This window comes from Scylla paramamosain, chromosome 35 (assembly GCF_035594125.1).
Source record: "Scylla paramamosain isolate STU-SP2022 chromosome 35, ASM3559412v1, whole genome shotgun sequence".
Taxonomy (NCBI): Eukaryota; Metazoa; Arthropoda; class Malacostraca; order Decapoda; family Portunidae; genus Scylla; species Scylla paramamosain.
The window spans coordinates 5,657,501-5,672,500 of record NC_087185.1 but is presented as its reverse complement, the minus strand read 5'-3'; positions in this window follow the sequence as shown (position 1 = coordinate 5,672,500).

Genomic DNA, 15,000 nt, shown 5'->3' with positions numbered 1-15,000 from the left:
TCTGTCTCCCTTTTCCTGTAGTGTTCCTCTCCTTTTTTCCTGCCCTCCATGTTCCTCCCTCCGTCCTTTCTCTCCTTCCTTCTATATTCCTCTCTCTGTGGTTCATTCCTCCCTCTCTCCCTATCTCCTGCCCGTACCTCCTGTTTCTTCCTCTCCCTCCCCTCCCTCTCCTTCCTCCGTGCCTCTAGACCATAGCGCCGCCGTACAGGTCACGTCTCCTCGTAAACTCAGGTGAGAATTACCTGATGTGTTGCCAGCGGGAGGCTCCAAGCGCGTCCTGAGAGTCCGGCCGAGTAATTCAATTAAGAACAATACGGAAAGTGCCGCGGCGGACCCTTCACTCTCCCCTCTCCCTCTCTCCCCCTCTCTCCCTCTCACTCTCTCTCTCTCTCTTTCTACCCTCTCATCTTCCTCTCTCTGTCTTGCTTTTGCTTGTCTGTTTTTTTTATTTTTTTATTTCGTTTTCTGTTCCCTCCTGTTCTCTCTCTCTCTCTCTCTCTCTCTCTCTCTCTCTCTCTCTCTCTCTCTCTCTCTCTCTCTCTCTCTCTCTCTCTCTCTCTCTCTCTCTCTCTCTCTCTCTCTCTCTCTCTCTCTCTTTCTCTCCATTCTTGAGTCTTCCTTACCTTCTTCTCTCTATCTTCCTTTACCTTTGCTTGTGTATTTCTTTCATATCTTCTTTTCTTCTGTTCCTCTTCTCTCCTTCTCTCTCTCTTCTGTTCCCTGTCAACTCTCCCTCCTTCTCTTTCTTACCCTACCTCACTTTTACCTGTATGTTTCACTTATTCCTTTCTTCTCTTCCCCTTCCTCCCATTCTCTCCCCTTTTTCCGCTCTAAACCTTCTCTTATCTCCCCCTTCCTACCTTGCCTTACTCTGCCTTCCCTTAAACTCCCTCACGTCTCCTGCTTTCTTTTCCCTATATTTCCCTTTATTTCTGCAATTCCTTCCCCCCTTTTTTCCCTTCGTTCATTTTCATCCCTTTCTTTCTAAATTCTTCCTCGCTTCACGTTCTTGCATCTCTCTCTCTCTCTCTCTCTCTCTCTCTCTCTCTCTCTCTCTCTCTCTCTCTCTCTCTCTCTCTCTCTCTCTCTCTCTCTCTCTCACAAAGAAATATTAAAAAAGAAATATGAAAAGGTTAAACTGATGAAATAAGATTGAATACATCCTCATTCATTTTGCTTTATTTTTTCTTTTCTCTCTAAAAAAATGGTAAAGGAAATTAGAGAGAAAATGAAAAAAAGCGAAATTCTCATTCTGTTTTTCAACAAGTACAAGGGACAAGAGGAAAATGAGACACTTAATAAGGAGGTAAAGAATGAGAAGTGTGGAGGAAAGGTTTTCATTAAATTTCATGTATGTGTTACTTTGTATTTTTTTTCATTTTGCAGCCCAAAAAAATGCAGCAAAAAAAGGAAAATAAAGAAAATAAAGAAAAAGGCATCGTTCTCTCGTGTAGCTCTTTCTTTTTTCTTGTTTTTTTCTCTTTTATGTTTTGCTTTTATTGTTTTTTTTCCTCTTCTATGTATTTTTTTGTGCTTTGTATGTGCTGTTCTAGTTTTGTTTTTCCTTGGTTTCTTTTAATTCTGAGTAACAGCTGAGACGATCAAGGTTAACCACACACACACACACACACACACACACACACACACAGAGAGAGAGAGAGAGAGAGAGAGAGAGAGAGAGAGAGAGAGAGAGAGAGAGAGAGAGAGAGAGAGAGAGAGTACACACACACACACACACACACACACACACACACACACACACACACACACACACACACACACACACACACACACACACACACACAGACACACACACGCGTCACTCAACACACCGTCACATTTTCCCATCGAGAGCGACACATCGTTCTATAATTGCCATTAATCAAACAGCTTGACTCCCAAAAATCCGAGAGCGTTCGTTCAAAATCCGGCTTGTGTCCCCGTGAAGTGAAATTCATTACCGCTCCTGCAAATCCTATTCACGGAGGACCGACACACGCGCCTCTTTTCCTCTCTCCATTTACCATGATTAATTACCGACTAGCGAGCTGGGAACACCTGGCAATGGGCCGCCGCTCCTATCGCCAACTCCACTGTGGTATAATTTGTGCGCTGTGGGTATGGATGAGTGGGTGTGGGTAGGGAAGGTGAGTGTGAGTGTAGGGATGTAGTTTATGTCGTGTGGTGAGATAAGGTAAAGTAAGGTAAGGTAAGGTAATGTGTGTGTGTGTGTGTGTGTGTGTGTGTAGGGATGGATGCATGTGTGGATGTGGGTGGGTGATGGGGATGGTTAAGTATGTATGTGTGAGGATGGTCTGTAGGATATGTGGTGTTTGATAAGGCAAGGTAAGGTGGGTGTTTGGATGTGTTTGTGTGTGTGTATGTGTGTGTGTGTGTGTGTGTGTGTGTGTGGTGGGGGGCAGGGAGGATGAGGGAGTGTGTGTGGGGATGTGTTTGTGTGTGTGGGAAATGGTTGAGGTGAGGGAGTAAGTGTTTTGTGTGTGTGTGTGTGTGTGTGTGTGTGTGTGTGTGTGTGTGTGTGTGTGTGTGTGTGTGTGTGTGTGTGTGTGTGTGTGTGTGTGTGTGTGTGTGTGTAGGGATGTGTTTGTGTGTGTCCAGATGTGTGTTTGTGTGTATGTGGAAGGGTAAGGTAATGGAGGAAGTGTTGTATGTGTGTGTGTGTGTGTGTGTGTGTGTGTGTGTGTGTGTGTGTGTGTGTGTGTGTGTTTGGGCGTAGGTGTAGGTTAATGTATATATATATCTGTATATATATATTTGCTGTGATCAGTAAAGCAATTTAATTTAGTTTAATTTGTTAGAGGAACCTGTACGCATGAGTGTGTGTATGTGGATGTGTGGGTGGATATGTATGGGAGTGTGCGTGGATGTGTGAGTGAAAAGGGGATTAGCTATGTGTGTGTGAGAGAGAGAGAGAGAGAGAGAGAGAGAGAGAGAGAGAGAGAGAGAGAGAGAGAGAGAGAGAGAATTCTGAAGGTTTAAATATTCTCCATTGGTGTGCTTCTCTCTCTCTCTCTCTCTCTCTCTCTCTCTCTCTCTCTCTCTCTCTCTCTCTCTCTCTCTCTCTCAGGCAATTTAATCCAGCAAATGTTGTGACCAGGATTTCTTTACCTATTTTCTCCTCTTTTTACATTGGAACCGTCGCTGTGTTGTTGTCGTTCGTGTTGTTGTTGTTGTTGTCGTTGTCCTTGTTGTTGTTGTTCTTGATGCCATTGTTGTTGGCGGCCAGGAGTGACTTAATCGATGAGTGCGTTGCTGTTTTGTTGCGTCAGGTCGTGTTTGCACCACCGTTTGTCCTCCTGCACCCCGAGCTTGGTGGTAATTGTGCTGCTGCTGTTGTTGTTGGTGTTGCTGTTTGGGCCGAGTGTTAATTCCTGGTAGCCGCCACTGTTGGTTCGCCCGCTGCCTCTTGTTTGTTGTTTTTGTCCCGCAGCTCCGTGTTTGCTCCGGGAATGGTTTGCGTTCGGGATTATCACGCGTGTTACTCCGTGTTTGGGGTGCGCGCTACTTTGTTTACAGGTACTTAAGGTTTGTTTAGCTATGAATTGTTATGTGTGCATGCTGGTAATTCTGCTGGTGCGCTAGTGATTGTTTTGTATGAAAGTAGTCCTGTTTCCATGCTGTAGTTTTGTTTCTGCATTAGTAATTCTGTTTACATCTCAGTAAGTTTGTGTTTTCCTAAGTAATTCAGTTTGTATGCAAGTAGTTTAGCTTTTTTACAAGATAATTATTATCTTTGTATGCAGATCATTCTGTTTGTTTCTGTTTGGATGCAAGTACTATGTTTGTATTCCATTAAGTTTGTTTAAGGAACTTGCCGCGGGTCAGTATAAGTACTCGTGGGTGTTTAGGAGTGGCCGTGGGTGTGGCATGGGGCGGCGTGATGCGGTGGTGGCGGTGAGGGGCGGCATCGTGTCTTGCCTGATAAGCCTCACGCATGGCAGTCAAGAGCCGCCTCCTCCCCTCACGAGCATTCCCCGCGCATTCCTCCCACCATCGTCACTTATTGCACCTGATTACCCTCGAACAAGAAGCGACGCGCCCCTTACACGCACGAGATGGCAAGCAGGACACGGCGGCGAGCGAGCGAACGAGGGAGTGAGAGAGCGAGAGGGTGAGTGAGCGGACGAAGAGAAAAACATGCACTTTCTCAGGATACTAATTGCGGGATGGGAGATGACGGCCAGCGGGTCACTGTGGTTATTATGTATTCTGACCTCCTGAAGGGTGTCAGCAGGGAGGAGTGCATGTGGGAGGAGGCTAGGGAGTGAGGGAGAGGGTACATGTAGTTAAAAGTACAGTAACCTGCTAGACTGACTTTCATTGTGTTTTTTGCCTTTCTGCCGTAAGTTCTTTGTTTTGCTCTGAGTCTGTTACTGGTAAGGTTTTGTGAAGAGATTGCTGGCTAATCAGAGAACTTAAGGTTAAGGGAAAAGGTTTAACGCTGAGAAGAAGGTACTATAACTCACACACACACACACACACACACACACACACACACACGCCTCAGATTACAAATAAACACTTAAGTCTAACGTAACATCACCCATCACTCAACCATCTACCCGCCCGCTTATTTGTGCGTGCGTGTCGACAAGGGGAGGATGGTGGGTGGCGGTGACTCTCTCTCTCTCTCTCTCTCTCTCTCTCTCTCTCTCTCTCTCTCTCTCTCTCTCTCTCTCTCTGTCCACGCCGCGTCTAACTGGGAAATTGGTGGCTCGTCTCCTTTTTTGTCGCGCAGTGCATATGCTCACCATTTTGTGCCGGACACTTTCGAAATAAAGATGAAGTGTGTTGCCCACGACGCGCTGGTCACTTGTGGGGGAAGGAAGGGGGGAGGGAGGGAGGTAAGGTAATGGAGGGGTAGGGAGGGAAAGGAAGCTGAGGGTGGGAATGAAAGCTTTGGAAAGGAAGAGAGAAATGAGGAAATGATTGAGAGAAGGGGATATATGTATGGAGAAAGGAGAAAAGGGAGGGAGAAAGGAATAAATGAGAGGATAAAGAAAGATATGTAGGAAGAAAGAAAGAATGGGAAGTAGAAATAATAAAAAAGTAAGAGAGAGAGAGAGAGAGAGAGAGAGAGAGAGAGAGAGAGAGAGAGAGAGAGAGAGAGAGAGAGAGAGAGAGCCGAGTAATTCGGAAGCAACATAGAAGGAATAGTAAATAAAGAGAAGAATTAAGAAAAGAAACAAGAAAGACAGGAGAGAGAGAGAGAGAGAGAGAGAGAGAGAGAGAGAGAGAGAGAGAGAGAGAGAGAGAGAGAGAGAGAGAGAGAGAGAGAGGCGGGGATCATGTACACAGGCATGAGTCACTGAGGGAGGAGTGGGAGATGAGTCACGCTAGAATAAGAGGCTGCATGTTTTATTCTGGCAAGGGATGAGTGTAGTCGAGGCGGCGGAACGTTAGGTTAGGTAGATTAGGTTAGTTAGGGTAAGTTAGGTTAGGTTAGGTTAGATTATGTTAAGTTCGGTTAGATTATGTTTGGTTTGTTAGGTTAGGTTAGGTTAGGTTAAGTTTAGGTTATGTTAAGTTAGATTTTGTTTGGTTATGTTAGGTTAGGTTAGATTATGTTAGGTCAAGTCATGTTAGGTTAGGTTAGGTTAGGTGAAATTAGGTTTGGTTAGGTTAAGTAAGATTAGGTTAAGTTAGGTTAGCCGCAGAGAGTCACCCTATTAATTCCTTCACTACCGCAGCATCACACTATAACCACACGACGTAACACACACAAGGCGGGCATTATACACTATGCAGGGTGATGCATAAGTAGGTTTGAGTAATTACAGCACAGAGGAATGAGAGGCAACAGACAGCGATTAGCGAGGCAGTTCAGAGGAGCCCTTGGGTAATAAATTAACCTCACACCCTCATTAACCTGCCCATCAATTTACATGGTAGTAATTAATGAATAACATGTAAATACGTGTAATACTTTCAACATGCACGCGATCTGATTTCAATACATTTATAATTTCGCGGAATATTATTTACCTGCGTTCTCAGTCCTTCTCTTGGCGTGTGTAAAGCATGTCCAAATTCCTCGCCCGAAATTTCAATAGGTATTCACTCACTAATGGGAGTTTGGAGGCGTACGATTTAAATATTCCAGGTAGGAGGCCGCGGAGGACGACGCTTTAGTGTTTGCTCAGCGGGTGACGTTTGCTTTTGTGTGGCAGGAAGGCGAGGAAATGTTGAGTTGAGGATGAATGTTTAGTTAGGTAGAGGGATCAGGAGATTATAATGCAGGATGGACGGCGCTGTAAATTATGCTAACCATGATAAAGTGAGTCGCTGTCCAGCCAGGTACTCCCGCCGGCGATAAATTCCAGTCTTCCTTTATTCCGGATTTGCGATGCAGATGTTGGCGCGGCGTCGTCCACCCCGAGGACCGCCGCGTGTTTGTCCCGCGCGCTGCGTCAACAGTCCGGCCTTCACTGTGCCCGCCGAGCACTGCAGAGGAGAGAAATGTTAGGAACAGTGCACAGGGAGGAGGGGATGGTGGGAACATTGCACAGGAGGAGAGGAATCTTAGGAACAGTGCAAAGGGAGAAAAACGCTGTTGTGAATACGGCAAAGGGAGGAAAGGAATGCTGAGAACAATGTAAAGGGAGGAAAGGAATGCTGGGAACAGTGCAAAGGGAGGAAAGGAATGCTAGGAACAGTGTAAAGGGAGGAAAGGAATGTTATAAATATTTCAAAAAGGATAAAAGTCATCTATACTCCCTGTTGAATACTACAAAGGGAGAAAGAGACGCTATGAATACTGCAAAAAAGAAGAAAAGGCTTTTGTACTCCTTTTCAAAAACTGGAAAAGGGTAAAAAGTGGTCTTATACTCCCTTTATAACACTACAAAGGGAAAACATGCCATTTCTCCCTTTCCGCACCGCTACATTCCTTATTGTTTCAGTACACCCCCTGCTGGTCCCTCCTGTTTACACCGCTACTCTCCTTACACTCGCTACACTTGCTACTTTTGTGCTACACTCCGCTATACTTCCGCTACACTACCCATACATTACCGCTACACTTCACTCTTCTACCTGTACCGCTAAAATTACCTGCTTTTCCGCTACAATCATCTGGTAATCTCCTTGCATTATTAACATCTGCTTTTATATGCTGAACTCTATTCCCTGCTGTCTGTGCCGCTATCCTCAGTCTTCCTGCTATTCTCCCTTCTGTCTGCTGCTACACTCCCTGCTCTCCCTGCTAAACTCCCTGCCGCGCTGTAATCCGAGGCAAATGTCGCCCACATGCATTCCTGGATGGTTTATTTACGTGAAGTTCGCTTTTTTTTTCTTTTTTTCTTCTTCGTAGATTTTGTGTGTGCTGTTTTTCTCTCTGGATTTCTCTCTTTCGTTCACTCACTCTCTCGTTCTTTCGTGTTCAGATTGTTGATGTATCTCCTTTTTTTCTCTATCTTTTCTGTCTCTTTCCTTCTTTCTTTCCTTCGGTTCTTTTGTTTGTGTGTTTGTTCCTTTTTTCGCGGATATGTTTCTTGCTTTTAGTCTCTCTCTCTCTCTCTCTCTCTCTCTCTCTCTCTCTCTCTCTCTCTCTCTCTCTCTCTCTCTCTCTCTCTCTCTCTCTCTCTCTCTCTCTCTCTCTCTCTCTCTCTCTCTCTCTCTCTCTGTGTGTGTGTGTGTGTGTGTGTGTGTGTGTGTGTGTGTCAGGCAGGACAGGGTACGCTGTCACCAATATCACGAAAGTAAACTAAAGTGTCATTATCTGAATACATCACTGATAAAGGTCAACACACACACACACACACACACACACACACACACACACACACACACACACACACACACACACACACACACACACACACACACACACACACACACACACACACACACACACACACACACACACACACACACACACACACACACACACACACAGGTGGCGCCAGGTGGTATCGCTCCTAGGTGTTGAAGGTACGGGCTCCACCTGTCACCGCGTCATCTCCACCTGTGCGGCGCGAGGGAGTAAAAGTGCCGTCATGTCTCCGTCACTCGCCGAGCCGCCAGTGGAGTTATTGATGACGTGTTGCTGCTGCTGCTGTCTCTTCTGTCTGGCGCTCGAGTATTGGTGACTGCCTTTGTTCCCTCGGCGTGTTAGGTGCTGTTTGGGTGACGTAAGAACATAAAAAGAACTTAAGAAAAACTTAGGGACATAAAAGCATAAGAAAACATAAGACATAACAAATGCGTACCTAAAAAAAAAAAAGCAGAAGAAAAAAATATATAAGAAAAGGATCCAAACAATAAAAAAAAAAAATCAGAACACAAGAGACCTAACAGAGGAAGCTGCAATGAGCCATGAATCATACACGTGGCAGTCACGTTACATAACATTCCTATTTCCATCTATCAATTGTCAATCTGTCTGATATTCTTTTAGAGCTCCATATTGACTCAGTTATTTCTTTATTTTATTTCCATGGGTGTTTCGTCTCGTGTCTCTTTGTGTTTCTGTCTCCAAGTACACGTGGCGGTCCCTGTACAAAAACATTATCCATCTCTCATCCCCATACATACATTAGTCTAATCTCCCTTGATCTGCTTAGCGTCTATCAGTTACCAAGCCCTGTAAGGAGACGCAGCTGATCAGAGGACTCGATGCTGAAAAATAACAAAACATCGGGAATACAGAAGGTTATCAGACTTCTAACCAACACTGCACTCTGATACCAACATTTTCCCTGTAATGGGCGTTGGTTAATCTCCTCAGCTTAACCCTTCAATGCAGCACGAGATCCTCTTTCCATCACTCTAATTGTTACACCGCCATCATTTACCACCAGGATTACTTGACCAATCTCCTTAATCCCACCACTGCCTGCTTCCTCTTTATAACACATTCACAGGAGTCTTAGGTTCCCACTGCCCTTTACCCTTCGCCTCCCTTCCTCTGTACCTCATTAGCCACTTTCATTCCCGCCGCTTTATCCCCACCAATTAAAGAGGCAGGTGTGGTAGCAGCAGCCCGCCCAGGTAAGCAGAGCACACCAGGTAGAAAGGTGAAGTCACCCACTAACTGAATTTCAAGAAGCAGATAGACTTTAAAGGAAACTGACTACGTATCTTAACTCTCTCTCTCTCTCTCTCTCTCTCTCTCTCTCTCTCTCTCTCTCTCTCTCTCTCTCTCTCTCTCTCTCTCTCTCTCTCTCTCTCTCTCTCTCGTGTTCGTCTTCCTCCCATTTCCTATTTTTATGTCCTTCAGCTAAGGTAGTGTGGAGTGGAGGGAGGCAAGAAATGTGTGAAGTTTGGGAAGAAAAGTGGAGGAGAAAGTGGACGAAGAAGGAGCAGGAGGAGGATAAGGAAGAGGAAGAGGTAGAGCAGGACCAGAGGAAAAGAAAATAGAGAGAAAAAAAAAAAACAATAAAAGACGAGGGAGAAGTAAAGCATAAGAATAAAAGTAAAAGACATTAGAGAACAATGAATAAAGAAGATGAAGGAAACGAGAAAAAATTAGGAGGAAAGGAAGAAGACTGGGAAAATAAAAAAAAGAGGAGGAGGAGAAGAGGAGAGGAAATAAAGAAGAGACATAACAATAAAATGACAAAGGAAAGGTAAAGAAAAATAAAAAGAAATGGAACAAGGGATAATGAATAAGAATTGAGACGAAAAAAGGGAAGAGAGAGAGAGAGAGAGAGAGAGAGAGAGAGAGAGAGAGAGAGAGAGAGAGAGAGAGAGAGAGAGAGAGAGAGAGAGAGAGAGAAAGGTGGAGGAAAGACAGAAACAAAGGGAGGAAAACACAAGAGAGACGCAAGATGAGGCAGCAGAAAATATGGGACGTAAATTCTGAGAGAGAGAGAGAGAGAGAGAGAGAGAGAGAGAGAGAGAGAGAGAGAGAGAGAGAGAGAGAGAGAGAGAGAGAGAGAGAGAGAATGCGAAACCTTATTTTTGTGAGGGAAAGAAGGAAGCGAAATAAAAAAGTGAGGTGGTGAGGGAAAGGAAAAAGAAAGGGAAGAGGAAAGGAAGGAGAGGAAACACGAAGGGAATGTATAGGTAATAGTGGTCAGGTGTGTTTCCACCTGTCTGTTTCCCGAGCAAGGTAGGAGGAGAGTGTTGAGGGGAAATAAATCAGTTTGTCTTTATGAAAAGTAAAGAAAATTGTCATGGATTTAAGGTACATGAAAATTTTATTATTTGATAGTGAACGATAAATATGATGATGCTACTACTACTACTACTACTACTACTACTACTACTACTACTACTACTACTACTACTAATAATAATAATACTTATACTACTACATTTATTTTAATATTTCTACTACTACTGCTACTACTACTACTACTACTATTACTACTACTACAAGACCACCACCACCACACCACCACCACCACCACCACCACCACCACCACCACCACCACCACCACTGCTGCTGCTACCACATAAAATTATCGCAAGGAAGACGCAACGAGACAGGAAGAAAAAACACACAAGACGAGACGAGAGAGAGAGAGAGAGAGAGAGAGAGAGAGAGAGAGAGAGAGAGAGAGAGAGAGAGAGAGAGAGAGAGAGAGAGAGAGAGAGAGGGAGGGAGGGAGGGGGTAAAAATAAGAGGAAGGAAAGTGATGGTGTACAGGTTGGGTCCCTCCACCTCGGCGCTGCCTAAATTGAACCGAATTGGATTTCCTCTGTTTTCCCGGCGTTCCTGAGGGCGGCAGAGAATCCCCCAAGCTCCTCCGACCCGCTTGCTGCAAAAAAAGAAAAAATGGAGGAATGAATACCCTGAAAAATAAATAAAATGAATAAAAATGGATGAAAAAAAGGGAGAATAGCTGGGAGGGAGAGTTTTGGATTCTGAAGGTTATGTGGGAGAGGATAGTGGTAGGTTAGTGTGGGAGAGGAATATTTGGAGGGAAGGAGAGGGAAGGGAAGAATGCAAGATGGATAGTGTTGGGAGGGAAAGAAGAGAGTGCAAGAAAGAAAGAAAATGTGTGTAAGGTTGACACAGGAAAGAGTTTCTACATTGTGAAATAGTTCAGGTAAAGATAAGGAAGTTTAGGAATCTCTCTCTCTCTCTCTCTCTCTCTCTCTCTCTCTCTCTCTCTCTCTCTCTCTCTCTCTCTCTCTCTCTCTCTCTCTCTCTCTCTCTCTCTCTCTCTCTCTCTCTCTCTCTCATTCAGACTTGTTATGAAATTATTATGTATATCGCTGAAAATATTAAAAATCAAAATGGAAGGTCACTTGGAGGGAAGAAGGGAGAGATGGAGGTAAGGAAAGAGGAAGGGAGGAGAGAGGGAGGGAGGGAGGGACAAAGGGTGGGAAGAGGAGGGAGGAAAGGGGCGTCTCAAAGCGATGCAATCAAATTTGAACGGCTAAGAGAATTTCATTTCTAGGGAAGTGTGTGTGTGTGTGTGTGTGTGTGTGTGTGTGTGTGTGTGTGTGTGTGTGTGTGTGTGTGTGTGTGTTTGTGCGTGTGTGTGTGTGTGTGTTAAGTCTCTCATTTTCTATTCATTAATACCAAGAAACTCTGTAGCGTCGGACGTGACCGTGAATCATGTACATTATTCATCACTATACATGATTATCCTAGTTAATCTTCTCTCTTTTTCGCAAGTGTTCCGCTGAGTGAAGCGTCAGGTAATTTCCGTGATCCTAATACTTTCGTCATTATTTGCAGTAGTCTTGAAGTCCATAGAATAGCGTGGGGTAGAATGCCTGATAAAATAACGCCATTCTTGCAACACGTGAGGCGAAGGCTGGAACAGAGAGAGAGAGAGAGAGAGAGAGAGAGAGAGAGAGAGAGAGAGAGAGAGAGAGAGAGAGAGAGAGAGAGAGTTTCACACCTACCTTTTTATACATCTGTCCATATCAATTAACTAGAATCTAATTATCTCTCTACCTGGTGGGAAATATATAATCAGGATAAGGGTAAACATATCAGTGAAAAAAAAAAAAAACTGCATCTGAGTGTCAAATAGTAACATACACCTGCCTAAAGCAATTAACTAGGATCTAATTAGTTGTGTGAAAAAAAGTAAAAGGAAGTTACAGGTAAAAAATTATATCTATAATTATGTGTACCGTGTAATGTGAATGCTATATACCTGTCTATGGTAATTAGTTAATCAGGTGTTATTTTACTTACACCTTGATTTCAGCCTTGATATGCTTTGAAAATCTCTTAATTACTTCAGGTGAGGGAAATATCAACACCTGTGGGTTAATCATGAACATTAATACCTTCATTATTATTTTCCCTGTTTATTTTCCTTTCCGTCTTTTTTTCCTCGATTATTTTCTGATTCCGTGTAATTAAAAATGTTAAGGGCGAGAAGTACTTCCTGTTTACTCTCTCTCTCTCTCTCTCTCTCTCTCTCTCTCTCTCTCTCTCTCTCTCTCTCTCTCTCTCTCTCTCTCTCTCTCTCTCTCTCTCTCTCTCTCTCTCTCTCTCTAATATTGAAACCTTCTCTCATCCTTTCTTTTATAATTTTCTTACTTCTTTTTTTTTCTCGTTTATCTTTTTCCATACGTAATCACCTCTCTCTCTCTCTCTCTCTCTCTCTCTCTCTCTCTCTCTCTCTCTCTCTCTCTCTCTCTCTCTCTCTCTCTCTCTCTCTCTGATTAATCTCACCAACGTCCTTCTAATTGCAGTTTTAGTTTGGAGCAAAAAATAACTAGCTAGTCTTCAGTGATGAGACGAAAAATAATAAACCTTTCGTAGTTCAGGAGTGAGTTAGGGGTGAGGTGAGGGTGAGGCAGGCAGGGGTGCGGGAGGGGTGAGTGATGCGTGCAGGGAAGGGTGAGGAAAGGGAGAAAGGGAGGAGAGAAAAAGGGAGTCTGGCGTTGATGGGGAGACAAACGGAGCGAGAGGAAAGAAAAGGCAAGGAATGAGTGAGTTAGGATAGGGTGTAGGAGAGAGAGAGAGAGAGAGAGAGAGAGAGAGAGAGAGAGAGAGAGAGAGAGAGAGAGAGAGAGAGAGAGAGAGAGAGAGAGAGAGATGGGTGTGTCTTGAATTCTACGTAACCCTTCTTGTTTTTCTCTTTTCTTGTACTTTTTACCTTCGTCTCTCTTGCTTAAATATTTCTTTTTACTTTTTTCTTTTCTCTGGTACTCGTTAAGAGAGAGAGAGAGAGAGAGAGAGAGAGAGAGAGAGAGAGAGAGAGAGAGAGAGAGAGAGAGAGAGAGAGAGAGAGAGAGAGAGAGAGAGAGAGAGAGAGAGAGAGAGAGAGAACAGGGTGCTGACTACGCATGAAAAAGATAAACCTGAAAAAAACATGTAAGAAAGTAAATAAAAAATGAGAGAAGATTTGAATGTTAGAGAAAAAAAATATATATAAAGATGACTATATATGAAAGAGATAAACCAGAAAAAAAAATAGAGAAAAATAAAGTAAATAAAAAAAAGAGGATGAGAGGAGATTGCAATACGAAAGAGAAAAAAATTAGAAACCAAGTAAAGGAAGGTGACAAGGATCTGAGGTGACGTGACGTGTCTTTCGTGACAATTGAGGAAGGGAGAAGAGGGAGTGAGGAAGGGGGAAGAAGAAATGAGTAAGGCTGAGGAGGGAGTGAGGAAGGGAGCGGGCACTCGTCAATTCCTGGAGTTACCAATAATGAAAGTGAAAGAATGAAGACTGGGTGGCTTGCATTAGAGAATTGGAATAGTTACGAAATTTCTGGAATGACTGGAAGAGTGGATATATGGCTATAGTGAGTTCCAGGATTTGCCAGTTGGAAAGATGGGAAGGAAAATAAGAACTCGGTAATTTTTGCATTAGAATATTGAAGTGAATGGGCATGAAAGGGAATGAAGAGGAGGGTAGGAAGCAGTATTTTCTGGATCTGCCCATGTGAGGGATGAAAGGCTGAAGGCAGAAGGTGAATCTTGTGTTTAGGGACTGGATTGAATTGGCGCAAGATAATCGTATGAAGAAAACACGATAATTATGCGTTAATGTTCGTTTTTAATGCGGTGAAGTTTATAAAATTGATATTGTGTTATTTTATTTATCTATTTTTTCTTTATCATTATTTTCCTTTTTAATATGAAGTTTCTACCTTTTCTGATGTTTTTGCTCTTTCTCGTTAAGTGGATCTATTTTTGTGTGTCTTTCCTTGGAATGAAACTAACGAAATAATGAATACAATTGATGAATTATTGCAGTATACATGACTAATTAAGTGTGAAATTAAAGGGATTAATCAATTATGTCTATGATTAAAGGATAAAGAGATGAAAGAATTAAAACTCATGAAAACTTGTGCCTAAAAATATATTGATAAATAAAACATGGACGGAAAAACTAATATATTCTTAAGTCCTTGTGTTAGCAATTCAGCTGTTAATACTATTACTGTTACCATATGTGCTGCTATAAAAACAACTATCACTACTAAAACTAAGACTAAGGAAAAAAAAATCAAAATATCAGACCAATGAGAAAACTATTCCTATTCACAAGACATTCAGGGAGTAACAGATGAGATAAGATCATTAGGACACTCATTAACTCTTGCATTATAAACTTGAACAATATAGACACAGAACACGTAGCAATTACACCCTCCTCACTTCCTCCATTCCCTTAGGCACTCTCCCTCCCTCTCCAAACTCTTCCATGTTACCTAACTCTTACTTTTTTCTTTCCCAACTAATTGCTACTTGATTGCCTCTAATAACTGTAGTCACTTTGTTACTTATTATCTGACTTAAGACCCCGAAAAGTACGAATTCTTATGCGATGGGAGTAAATTAGGTGGATGGTACGAGAGAGAGAGAGAGAGAGAGAGAGAGAGAGAGAGAGAGAGAGAGAGAGAGAGAGAGAGAGAGAGAGAGAGTGTGTTTGTGGAGTAAATGAATGAAGGAAGGAAGGAATGAGAAAGAAAGTAGGACTATAGAAGAAGGAAAGGGAGAAGAAGAGATAGAAGAAAGAACAAAACGAATGACGAAGGAAAGGAGAAAGGAAGAAAGAAGAGAAGGAAGTGATAGAATGCTAGGGTTAAAAAATATGAAAGCGACGT